Source organism: Diorhabda sublineata, chromosome 2, assembly GCF_026230105.1.
Source record: "Diorhabda sublineata isolate icDioSubl1.1 chromosome 2, icDioSubl1.1, whole genome shotgun sequence".
Classification (NCBI taxonomy): Eukaryota; Metazoa; Arthropoda; class Insecta; order Coleoptera; family Chrysomelidae; genus Diorhabda; species Diorhabda sublineata.
The window spans coordinates 23,507,761-23,522,463 of NC_079475.1; positions in this window are offsets into that span (position 1 = coordinate 23,507,761).

The window sequence follows — 14,703 nt, forward strand, 5'->3', positions numbered from 1 at the left end:
GATTGAACCAGTATCCCCCATATATCGTAGTATTCTCATCTACGAGGCGCGCAAAATAAGACCTACCGATGTTATTCATAAGTTCATATAAAATAATAAATTGATTATCAAAAGTTTTGTACGATCTACATTACTTTTCAGCATCTTCTTCTTCAGGTGCCATCTCCACTTAATGAAGGTTGGCGACAATTTCGGCATACTTATTTCGGTCCTAAGTAGATGATGTGTTCATACCAGTCCAATCGCGTATGTTTTTAACCATAAGTGTTCTCTGCGACCAGGTCCACGTTTTCCTTCGATATTTCCTTCTATTATTATTAATTGCAGTATATCATACTAGTTGTTACGGTATATATTGCCCAGATAAGCGGTCTTTCTTCCCTTTATTGTTTTAAGTTACTCTCTTTCCTTTCCCATACTTCTAAGCACTTCATCGTTAGGGATATGTTGAGTCTATGATATTTTTAGGAGTCTACCGAAGTTCCACATTTCAAAAACCTCGAGTCTCTTCATGGTATCCACTTTTAATGTCGATGTTTCTGCTCCATTCAAGAGAACTGAGTGCTCGCACGCCCTTTACAAAACGGTATCTGAATTTAAGTACAAGGTTTAGTTACATAATAGGTTATTCACCTTTAGGAATATGGCTCTAGCTTGTTTTATACGTGATCTTACTTCAACGTCAGGGTCTACATTTGTCGTTATGCAACTGCCAAGATATTTACGAGGATATATTGGAAAATTCTTAGTCTACTATCGAACCAAACAAAATTTCAATGTCAAAATATTTTATTACTCAACATATTCTCCTCTTAATTGGATACACTTATTACAGCGAACCTGCAACGTCTCTAGATCTTTCAAAAAAAAATGTTTCTTCTTGCTCTGCAAACCAAACCTCCAGAGCTTTTATTATCTCCTCTTTGGAAAAAAAATTATGATGTTTAAAACTTTTTTTCAGTTGAGAAAAGAGATGATAGTCGGACGGAGCCAAATCTTGTGAATAAGAGGGGGTGTTCTAGTAATTCAAACCCTAAATCACGAATTGTAATATCCAGGTATTATTCTACACTTATCCAAAAAATCAATCATGTTACTCCTTGGCAATACCAAAAAACTGAAGCAAGAACTTTTCCAGCAGATTTTTGGACACGAAGAGTGGAAAGAAGCAATTACAGCTTGACTTGTTTTATTGTCTAATAAGATACCGACTTCATTAGGATGGTTTCTTTCGTTGCTGCCAGAGTAGTACAGTGTAGTTTTATTTTTTTGGTATTTTCCACTTACAGGCCCTTCGATTCGATGGTATTGTCTAGTTATCCTGCAACGACACATCTTACATTTCAGGTGCCGATTCTTGGAGATCTGATTTTATTATTTATCTCTCGTATAGGTCTGATATTTTACTATATTCTTAGTCTTTATCGATGTAATGTTTTTATTAGATTTACGACCTGGGAGGCCCTGCAGTCTATTTGTAAGTTAACAATCAATATTTCATAAATACGCATGTCACTCATACCAAATTAAGAAACGAAAAATAATGTTGACTCCCCGTGTGAAATTCGATAAACATCTAACAAATGCATTCCTATTTGCCGAAGCTGTCGGAAGACGTATGTGCACAATTTCTTTGAAATTTCTTTAAATAAATAGGAATATGGATTCTTGAGACCATGGGTGGATGAAGACAATAAAATTGCTCAGTGTAGTTAGAATAAAGACTGGTATGAATTTAATAATAAATATTTAGATATACAAACACAGAAAGTTATATTAATATATGCGAATGTTTAAAAAAGGAAAATATTCATAAATCTGATAATGCAATCACAATTAGAAAATTGTTGAATAAACTAGAATAAATAAATATTTCATTCGTCGAGTAGTTACGAAAGGGAAATTAGACAATTTATAGCTTTTATGAGAAGAACAGGGCTACGACATTAAAAGTAATAAAGCAAAAGGTAGAAAATTTTCCAGAAAACAATTATGCCAGTTTGGAAACATAATGCCGTCCAAGTTATAATGATTCCATTGCCTTTACTTTCTCGCATAAGATATACATATTTTTAAAAGTATTTATAAAAATAATTAATTTAGAAAATGAGGTATCTACGCGTATGGTAGATTAAACAAAATTGTCCAATTGATATTGATATTGGAAGAACTATTCTACCATCAGATGAACCGATCTGTTATGACCTATAAAGTTATCAACCCATGTATTCAAAGGAAGAAATGCTGGAAATGATTTTGTTTGAGATCTCACAGTAAACTAATTGAAAACTTCCTGTGAACAATCATTTATCAGAATTTGTGGTTTGTAACATGCCATTCGGCCTGTTACCTTTTTCTTCAAATTTATTGCATTATATAGAAAAAATAAAATATAATACTACAAAATTTTAAATACAATATACATATAATATAATATAAAAATATTATAAAAAAATACAATAAAAAAAATTTTCTCATTCACTAAGTTAGTGACTTATTTGGTGTTGTTTTTTGTTTTTGCGTTCTTAAATTTGTTTTTATTTTTGACATGAGAGAAAATGTTGTCTCACAACAGTAGGTGCTTCCGAAGCAGGAAAGGAAACAGCGAGCATGTTCTCGAAGGCATGGATATTCAACAGCATTTTTCCAGAGATCTAAGGGATCCTTTTTAGCGTTAAAAAGGGATTTGATGATACTATCTTCCCCTAAATAAATCAATTAACTCCATTTGTAGGAGCCTCGGATAAATCTATTAAATGTGGTTCAAATGCCAGTTTCATAGCAGGAGTGTGCTCGTCAAAATCAGAAAATCTATTAGCAGCTTGGGGGCACTGAAAACTGTTTAAAAAATTAACATTGAGTGTCCAAGTCTGAAACGGATGGTCCCTTTCAGACTAATATTCTGACGTCATGTTACAATATAACTGTCTTTGGCGGGATTTTTCGCGCAACTGCCATGGCGTTGATGTACAATAGTTGTTTGAAACGAACTCTACCATCTTGTACTAGGTGGCGAAGGGCCGCGCAAGAGCCTCGCGGAGGCCGCCTCGAGACAGTTTTTGTATATGTTAGAGTATAAGTTCCTTTTCAACCAGATCTGTTCTATTTACCCATTTCCTCTTCAGTAATTTCCATCTGTATTCCTGTTCCTTCATTAAGACTAAGTTATTTGCACTGCTTTTCGTTGTGCTCTCTTGGATACACAGTCAATATTAATTTGAAATTTTTTAATAAATTTACTATTTTTTAAATCTTCTTTTATTGTTCACTGTAATCATTATTAATTTGGAGAATATTTTCCAGAAATCCTTTATTAGTTTTGATTTAATCAATAAATAAGGTATTTCCAGCGTTTTGCTGGAAAAAGCTTTATTTTTATCTCATTCGTAAAAACGTTAACTCTCTAGCTGGGAAAGAAAGGTTACCGTTTATAACAAGAACAACTGCACTTGCTGCTAAGCTACCTTGTGATTTTATTATACGATTACATAGAATTTTTGACGAACGTCTGATCTAACATTACTTTGAAAGACAAAGACTATATTATCAGATAACTAAAATAGAATATTCGAAATACTGAACTTTTAACTTTTAATTCAAATTCAAATAGGATTAGTGCTATGTTGTTTCTTCTTAGGTTAATCGGTTACTTTATTTTCTATTTATTTTATCAAAATAAAGTGTAGATATAACTTAATTTTGACTATACTTGATTTAACATACTTCGTTTGCTTGTCTGACTGTTTAGATGAAATATAATATGATATCGTCTAATCTTATATCCACACATTGATTTTTTATTTCGTATACTTTTTCGGTTTTGATAAATAATACCTGATTCGATAGAAAATTAGTGGAATATAAAATAATTCGTTTAGAGCAAATTTGGAAATTTGTCTAAAATAATAGTACTAATGCGACAAGGAAGATTCATGATGGTGTTCTTAATTATTAAGTTATACTGCTTAAGAAAATCAAAAAAATTATCTTTATAGTGTTGTATCGATTCAAGTTTTTATCCACTATCAAACATTATAAACTTTATTAACTGAGCACAATATTTTTTCAAGCCACACTCCATTTGAAATATAGTACTAAAATAACAATTTGAATGTATATCTTGGTATAATTGATGTTTAAAGTGATTTAAATGTTGGATACTGTTGATGACAAAGTTGAAAAAGTATATTTTGTCCTTCATCACTTTGTGTCTTGGTGTCCTTGACAGTGAATTTTAACTTCACAGCAACCAAACATTAGGATGTGATCATTCCGTTGTGACCAACTTGTGATGAACTTATATGTTCACAATATACTTTTTCAACATTGTCATCATCGGCATATATCATTTAAATAATGGTTCTCATTAGTTGTATTTACAACTAAGTACAAAATTGGTTTTCAAATTATTATCCTTTTTGACATCTGTTTCTTGATCATGTCGTGCTTAAAACCATTCCCGAATAATTGTCGTGCTCTTGAGGACTCTAATCGATGAATCTATATAGTAATCTACTATTATCATTTCTCCTAATATTTCTTATATTTAAATATCTACTTAAAATTACTATAGACTTAGAAAAAAAATGAAATTCCTGATCTTCATCTGTTTAGAAGTTTTAAGCAAGTGAATTGGGTAAAAATATAAGTGTACCCCCGATAGATTATAGATTCATTATATTTATATAGATATTTTTCATACAAAAGTATTCAAATTATAACTGGAAAAAGTTTTTCAACTGTCTACTAAAATGTGATACGCAATGGTTTTCGAATGATCCATCATTTATTACCCTCTCATTTATAAAAATAGACTATAGACGGATAGAATTCTTCCCCTTTTTCTAATTCCTCACACTCGATTCCATCAAATGAATAATTTTCAATGATCTATTTGTCCACTTTTTCTAATTCCATCAAATGAATAATTTTCAATGATCTATTTGTCTGCGTTGATAAGACATATTTGAATACTTTTTCTAATTATATTTCACTTTGATGAATATTAGAATATGTTATGAAATTTTCTGCCGATATACGTTCAATATAATTTAGGAGAAACTGAAAATTTAATAACCTCCCTCATTCGATCGCCCTGCTTCATACTAAAATTGCATCTCTATTACATAGATGTAAATTAATTTGATAATTTGCAACCGTTAATTAAGGCAAAGGGGCTGACATAACGCACGTACACGCAATTTCTCTAAACGCAGAATTAACGTTAACGAGACTTACACGTAGATATGTTCTCGGAGATGTTGCAGTTAACGGCATCAACTATGAATTTTAATAGCTGGAAACAAGGAGAATAACTAATTAAGTGAAATGTTGAGAATAGTATTATATATTCTTGATGAGTTTGAATGTATCTGTAAGTTCAGTATAAACGTTTTCTATGGTCTCCCAAGTGTAGTTAATTGGTCCAGTATATTAGGACAGGCTGCTGATGCACTTGAGAAACCAATTAATTTATATTGAATAGTTATATATCAATAAAGACGGTGTTTTTCAGAAATACGGGTAAAGTGAAATCTAATGAGCTATTCATGTTTGCTTAACTGAAGATCTTGTTTTTTTCGGATTCTTATTTTTAGACAACTTCAGAGTTCAATGAGATACTATAGACAATTAGCACATTAGCACAAACCGATGTTTCATTTTTGTTCTATAAAACTCACTCGTGTTAAGAATAATTTTTTCAATTGGCATGTTGACATTTATGATGAAAATTTGTCAACAGTAGAATAATTGACAACTTCTCAAAAACTGATATATAGAAAGAAGAAAAAAGAAAATCATCACATAGATAGGAAACGGGAAAAATGCTGCCAACGGTTTTATTCTTATTTCCAATGGAGTCCTCAATGTACCCCTCTGAGAACGTTGATTTGAGGTGGATTCCCAGTCCGAAAGCTTTCTTCAATAAATAAAAATTACAAATAGCATAGAAATCACAAATAATTTAATCAGTAATTTCCTTCTCATATCAACAATTATTTACGCCAGTTTGATTATTGCTAAAATCGTTTTCAACTATAACACTACCCTGCATCAAACTCTATGTCGAATCGAATCGAATCTATGTAGAATAGATCTTCTTTAAGCAGTTTTTCACGCTGATTTCAAAAATGCAACTTATTTTTTCTACCACGTCACAAATCAACTTGCTACGTACCGTGGAGATTAAGTGAGTAAAACGCGTATAGCGTATATTCACAATTGTTATGGACACGAAACTTCTTAGGTCTTGGAGATCCAGAGTGTTCTAGTATGCAAGAATTACTGGGGACAGAAAATTTCATTGTTACTTTTTCCACATTCTTGTATGTTTATATGATCTGAGCAACTGTGTAACTGATAAAACTGTTTCTATTTTTCTATTCTGTGATACGCAACTATCACTCCAAACCACTAACTTTGTTATTTCAGGATGATCAGTGAATACTTCATTTGGAATTTTATAAAATGAACTTGCAATGTCATTTCCAGTTCTTCCTTGTAAAGTCTCCGGCCATACTGCGCAATATAGTTTTTTCCCTATTGATTAATGGGCCGTCATATTATAAACGTTTAGTTTACTTTTATAAAAGAAGTTTTTAATATCAGCTTTTGGACACGTGAGAACGTTCTGTAGATCAAAACAGAAAACAGCTGTTTCTCCTTCTCTATCGTTTATTCCTCATGCTCTCTATTTCGGTTACGTGGAATTCATATTCTTTTCTTATATCTTCAGAAACTATACCTGTAAGAAATTATCGTAGATATTTTTCACCTAAACATTTCTAATAGTGAGTGCAGCGATTTTGACGTAATACTTTAAACATATTCATCAATAATATTTAGTTAATGTCAGTACGTTGTCTACAAAACTATTCAAATTTGACGACTTTCTAATTTTGTTATTTTAGAGGTTTGTATACGTGCTACCATCTATTTGGGAGTCGCAGAACGGAGCTTATGATACGTACACTCTTGTTAACATTGATAACTGAATTTTCCATAAAATATAACATATAACCATGTAATTTTGGGGCAACGAACAGTCAATGACTGCTGTTGACACATACATATAAGCTCATCCTACCATTGGAGTAATATAGAAAACAACTCGTAATACATAAAACTGCACAAGTTTGTGCTGAAACAAAACTTATAAATATTCGCTTAGGATAATTAATGCCAGTACGTATATAAGTTCTACTGTCGACAAATAAAAAGTGCAATGCAAATTCTGTTATTTGGTTTTCTCCTTAACAAAGAAGTACAAATTGAAAATTCGACTATTCTCTTTAATTTCGTTTGGTTAACATTTTTTTAATCTTTTTTTAATCCCGACAAAGCAGAAAATCAGGAAAAGGATTTCCTTAACTTTGAATTAAAATTTAAAGTTACCACAATGCTTCTTTACGCTGTTACGTTGTCGGTGTTTGCTACTATCTTATCGATTAAATTTATGTTGAATCGCGATACAACTGAGGTCTTTCTTTGTGAGGAACAATACAACCAAAACTTATCCTATTTTATTTTGAAATCATTGAAAACAGTTTTTCTATTAATTAGTATAGTTCTAAGAGATTCAAATCCTGTTAAATATTATTAACTTCGTCAATAAACTTTTGAATATAATGTTTTGTTTCACTTTATAGTCAAATGTTATGTTAAACATCATTGTTTCAAACTTCATTCACCCATTATGTGTCTATACGACAGGCTTTTCACACATTTAATTTTTTTGTTTCTCGAAGTTGATCCTAAAGTACTCAGTCTACAAAATAGAAACGGAAATTCTGGGCATGGGGTGGTCTACTCAATAATGCTTCAACTCCTTTAACCAGTCTCAAAATATGTTTTCATGACTTCAAAGCTAATATCCGTGACGGCGATGACCTCCTCATTTGACACAAATTTTTATCCGGCCAGTGACTTTCCAAAGTTTGGGAATAGAAGGTAGTCACATGGAGCTAACTCTGGAGATTACGGTAGATAAGGCAATATTTAATAGACTAATTTATTATTGACGAGGATAGAGGTGTGAGTCAGTCCGTTATGATGGTGATGGAGTGCGTTCTTCTTAGTTTTTTATCTAATTCAGGCCAATCATTCAGTATAGTTTAACGTTCTGGTCATTTTGTCTTCCTACAGGTAGTCGATGTACTTCAAATCTTGCGGTCTATCCTTCCTGTTTAATAGTTTTTGCCTGACACGTTCCAATGTTTCTTGATCTCTATGGTATACCAGTCAATGCATATTTCATGGAATTTCATGAAATGACGCCTTTAGTTAGCGTCATACAGTTCTTGGAAGTGGTCTCACTGGTCCATTCCACATTCCAACACTGCATCCATCGCGCTGATAGCTTCAGTGCTGATGACCTAAAAGATTGTTTAAAATACCTTCTCATATAGCTATCTGGCGCATCTTCAATCAGCGGTCTGCTTTCGTCACGGTTTTCTCAATGATGACAGTTTTCAGTGTACCTGGACGTGACTTATTAGAAACCGACTTGTGACCACGTTATAACTTATTGAACCAATTTTTGACAGTCTCCAACGAAGAAGTCTCTCCGACACAATATTCAAATTCTCTTTGATATCGCTAAACGATTTCCGTTTGAAAAAATTGATTTGAACTACCTACTAAGATTACCTCCATCTTTCTAAATTTTTCTAGCTTCTACAAACATTAGAACGTAAGTAAATTTTCTAGCGATATTGACGCCATACACTTTTTATCTTTTTCGTATATCTCACATATATCTAATAAATTTTTTTGTGCTTCTCCTCAGAAGTTATCGATAGTTTTTATGGACACAAATATCAATTTTGGTATAAATACTTTAAAACTACAAACATTTTACACGACTATTAATTGGAATTAGTGTTATGTGGAATTTTGTAATTTAAACAGTAGTAAATAACTGCAACGGATGCAATAGAAACGAGCAATTAAAAGTGGCTTATAGATATATCAAAATAAAAGAACAAACAAAATTCCCATTTACATACTATTGTCAAATAGAATGCTGCTTTTTTCGACCCAATATTAGAATTATATTAACTTAGAAATAAAATAAAAATCGCATGGTGAAGAATCTGGTAAATGTAATGTATACTCAGCATTGATAAACTAATTTTGACTATGTATAAATATTTTCAGATAATGCGGAATTAACATATATTTTTGTCATGTTGAAATTCCCCGGAGGAATTCTTCATCAATCCTTATAATTCCAGTAACCGTACGGATTGAATCAGATTGCCGATTAAGCTACGTTTAAGCCTCTTTAATACCTACACTTGCACGCTTTGAATATTGAATATCATAAAATCATAAATTTCACTTACAGACTCATATAAGAATCTCCAACTATTTGTTTCTTTAATGTTACTGTTTAACATTTTCCCAGCGAGAAACACTAATGCAAATAGAGGATTGTCGTTAGAGGCACTCCATTCGCAACAAAAAGTAAAAAAAAAACAATTTTTCCTAAGTTTGAGGTTTTATTAGAGATAGCAATATGTGATAAACAAAATCTTATCTAAAATATTTCTAGGCAGAATGAAATACAGTAATAAGGTATGAATAATACAGAAATGCAGAAACAAAAACATTCTTCATAAATAACTTCTTTTACTGTTGCAGAAGGTACAATATTTATTTTCCTAACAAGTGCGGAAAGTGATACTTTCCCGCACGCGACTGCAGTTGTCCCGAACGACGCGGAGCGGAGTTCGGGCAAGCGGTCAGACACTTTACGCATGTGTTAGCAACATTATTTTTTCTACGACCGTATATACAAAAAAGTATACCAACCCATTTTTCAAAAATTATTTTATTCCAACAAACATAACAATATAAAAAACTGTAACTAAAAACTACTAATTATTATAAATATTAATATTGAAAACACAATTTGTTGCATTCTGTAGACTAGTAAGAATTGCCGATCCAGAGGAGTTATTTGGTTTCAACTGGAGGGTAGTTGACGTCGATGAGGATGGATGGCATCGGTTGCAGGTCGCATAAAGATGAGGATGACGGTTACGGCAACGGTTTTAAGTCAGTTGGCAGGAATTAGTTTCATTTGCAGCCTTCAAAATAGCTTCGGGAAGGTCTTCCTCGGTTGATGATGAATTAGTATTATTGTATCGGATTCGGTTTAATGTGGTTTAATTTAGAAGAAGATTGCACTTATTCGGTCAAGTCCAAGACGTTTTGAACAACTTTGACGTTTTAGTAGCAATTACATGGTTATATAAAAAATATCTGTGTTATTTTATATTTTCAAAAAATTAAAAATGCTACAAAAAGCTAGAAAAGGTTTAAATTTTGTTTGATGGACTATTTCGTAAATATTTAGTTACCTGTAGTAACAATAGTTATAATCTCAGAAGTGAAAAACTATCTAATATGGTCAAAATGTGCATAATTTTACTTTCCCGCACTAGTGCGGGAAAGTGACACTTTCAAAACTAGGGAAAGTGGGTTAAAACGCACGGTCGTAGAAAAATACAGTTTTACGTAGAATGAAAATAATAATGTCGCATAATATTTAGAATGTATTTTTTAATGTACTTTACAATCAAATTGTATGTTCAAAATTACCAACATTCACTTCTTGACAAAACCTAGGCGATTTTGGAATTTTAGTACAACATTTTGTATGACCTCAGGGGTTATTTGGTTGATTTCTTCCGTTATCCTAACTTAGTTCAGTTAGTCATAACAGCTTACAGTTAAATTAGTCATTAAAATATACTATAAATTCCAAATAACCCCAAAAGAAGTAATCGCGAGGAGTGAAATCGGGAGATCTATCCGGCCATTCGATCGTTCCACATCTTCCAATACACCTATTGGGAAAAACCTCGTTTAAATAATTTCTAAATATAAATTCAAAATGCGGTGGAGCTCCATCTTGTTGGTAGTAAATGGACCGATCTATCTCATTTGGATGATTAACATCAGAGAAATTTGTAATGTACGCACCAAGAATATAATAAAAAAATCTAGATAAACCTCACCTTTAACCGTGTCCTTAAAAAAATGAGGGCCAATAATTTTATTGTTATGATACCAGCCCAAACGTTCATTTTTTAGGATATTAAGTGTGTGCCTCACACAGAGCATTTTCTCTGCTCCAATATCTACAGTTTTGTTTGTTAACCGTTCCGCTTAGATGTAACGTCGCTCCATCTGAAAAAACTATCTTGTTTATGCAATTCTGCAATTCTGTCCATAATCAATTCACAAAATGTTTGCTTTCTATCGGGATCAGCCTCATTTAACTCAATCAACTGAACTTTTTGCGGGAGGTATTTTTCGTTGTGTAAAACTCTCAAGATGATTTACTTACATCATTGTCGATGGCAAGTTCTCGAGTTGTCTTACACGGATTTTGGTTCTCTAGAAGAACATCTAACTTTTTTTAGCAGTAAATTGGAAATTTCTAACTGATTTTTCAATTTTTCTTAAATGTCCAGTTTCCAATTTTGCTATATTTAGACTGTCAAACGTGTTGACCAGAGTATTTATTACTAAAAATTTTACGAAACTCCCTTTAAGGTCTTGCTTTATTACCACAACCCATCATAATAAAAATGTCTATTCTTTAAGTCTGGAACAACTGAGCCATACTTGAATTGAACGTCTTCTAGTAACAAAACGACAGCAGCCTACTAAATTAATATCAATTTTTAATTTGGCTTTTGACTAATTTTTTAGTATCTTCAAAGATTTTTTCCTGATGCTTAGCAGAACAGATACGAAAATACCTGAAATGTTGTACGAGAATTCCAAAATTGGTTATTGTCAAGATATGAATGGTGGCCATTTTGTATATTTAATTTAATTGTAAAATATACTGAAAAATACATTCTAAATATTATGCGATATTATTATGTCCATTCTACGTAAAGTTTTGTGATAGAGACATTATTAAAAATTTTCCCTCTTTAAACAAACCGCATTGTATGTAGTTTATAATGAAACACGTTTGAACTATCAGATAAATAGTACAGTCATTTAGTATTTTTACTTGGAAAGTTTTCCGGGAGTTTTTAAAATTGATAATTTCATAGATTCTGATATGCTCTTTCCAAATTTCAGCTTTGCCACCTCGTATGTTTGCCGCTTGCGCCGCCATATTGGAAAAATTGCGCCCAAAAGCAGTTTTTTGATAATAACTCCTTTCCGACGCATTTTACAGGAAAAACATATCGACATAAAATAAAAGAAGAGGAAATTTCCTACAATTTATGTCATGATCTTTTTTTCCCTAAAATTAATAGTTTCGGCGTAGGAGCGCCGTAAAAAGTAATCCCATACACGTTTCGGCAGAAATACTCATTTCCACACCACCATGAGGTAGAGAAGTCGGCGCGTTTTTTTTTATCGTGGTATCCCCAGTAGGCCTAATCCACATCTAACTCACTATTTATTTAGTTCAATTTCCGTCGCTTCATTCTTGTTGACGGACCAGTTGTTGGGTTTTCATCGTCTTCAATACCGATTGAAATATCGAAGACGGAAGTTTCTCCGGCATCATCGACGATGGGATCATCATTTTCATCGTGGTCCTCTTTGTTCTCGATTCCATCGTTTATTTGCTCGAGTTGTGTCCGTTTCTTCTTCTTTAATGACGTCTTGTGACGGAAATTGCAAATTATCGCAAGAACCACCACAGTTCGTGCACACAACGGAGCACTTTAGTTCTGCTTTTCTGCATCCGCAAGCTTTTTGACAACCTTTCGAAAAGTGGCACAAGAAAATTAATAAATTGTCATATTCAAATCATATCCCTAGCATATTCATAAACAATTCCTGTGTTGTTTTGGTTAGGTTCAATAGGCTTTCCTTCTTCACAACTTTATCTATATTATAAAGAATTCAAACCAAGTACTCGTATAGGTCTTTTATTGGTTATTTATAAAAGAGCATCGTGGGATCGCTGTAGCACACCATCACTAGTTTTTTGTTGAAAAAGCTTGGCGTTAGCAGCTCTTCTGAGCTCATTTTTTCGCTTTTAAAAAATCTTTCAATTTTTATCACCTCAATACATATTCGCAGAAGATCACCCATGCCCAGTTTTTTTATTGATTTGTATGTTTGTCCGTTTCTTTGTCTTCGATAAAGTATTGTTTTATAAGGAAAATACATTGATGATCTTAAGCGTTTAACATCCATTGCATTACGTGCGTAAAATATGGTACCAGCAGTTATGATCTAAACCGTTGCGTTCTTTGAATTTCAACAGTCCGTAAATTTAGCTTGAGGTTTCCTTGAGATATGTTGATAACAAGGAATTAGAACAGCGACTATTATCAAAGAAAGAATATAGGTAAGTATGAACGATGCAGAGCAACAGATATAAGAAAGGCAATGTCTCCATTACAACATGTCGAACTATGAACGGTACGTTTACACCACTACGTCAAATATCTAATTAAAAAAATACTTCATTATTTTTATCTATATATAAATAAGTCCGCAATTTCTCGTTCCAAATATTTGCTCTCAGTCACAAGTTGTATTTTTCCAGCGAAGCTGCTTTACTTGTGTCTAATATATGGCCTACGTGTTTCCTAATTATTCGCATATATACCCAAATCATTGAATTTAAATTGAATGCGTGATATCATTGTACTGCAGGTTTGTTGTATTTCTCTGTAGCAATAACTCTATTAATATATCAAATTCCAATCTAATCTTTCATGTAGTTCACACTAGTCGACGTAACTTTATTGAAATTCAAATTGCTTACAATCCAAATTTCCTACATATCCGTAATTTATGATTCACTTGTAGTTCCAAACATCGGCGTTGTAATATCAGTTCATTTAATTACGTAATGTTTCAATCGCGTAAACATGAACGGCATTTACAAATATTTGTGATTTTACAATGTTCGCTTGCTCTTTCATGCCATTTACACAACTGCTAACTACCACAAGTGAAACATTTTTCGCTTTAATGGAAATAGATAAATACAAAAGCTAATTCATTCAGATTTCAAACAGAAAAACATAATACCATTGTTAGAATAATATCAGTGCTGGGATATTGGAGCTCTAATTTAGGTTTACCATATCCATGATATTCAATAAGTATATTTAAAACTCAACGTTTATCATTAGATCATTATTTTGTTTCAATAAGTTATTTAGGCTCTATAGTTGTATAATAAATGGTGAATCATATCATGGCTACAAATTCAAGTAATCTTAGGTTTGAACTTTACTCTTATTTCTTTATAATTTAGTTATCACTTTTTTGAGTACTGCTACTCAAACAAATGTTAGCTTCCCTTTGTCATCCATTTTTATTTTGTTAGGTTTTGTTTGTTTTATTTAAAACGCCTTCAGAGCTCTGTAGACTATTCCGAGAATTTTGACAAAAAACTAACGATAGTTTTGATATCTCACTAATCCATAACAGTATTATTTTTCATTATTGTCTTCAAAAAATGCTACTTCACTATCTCTAATAGATCTGAATTCTTTATTCTAGTTCAATTGCTCAAAGAGCGGAATATCGTCAGTGTTCTTATAATATTAATTGCAGAAGACAGTTATGCGAAGATCAATCAATTATTCATAAATACGCTCGGCACTCATACCAAATTAAGTAATGAAAAATAATGTTTACTCCCCCTATAAAATTCGGTAAATACCTAACAAACCGTCAGTCTACGTGGACTCA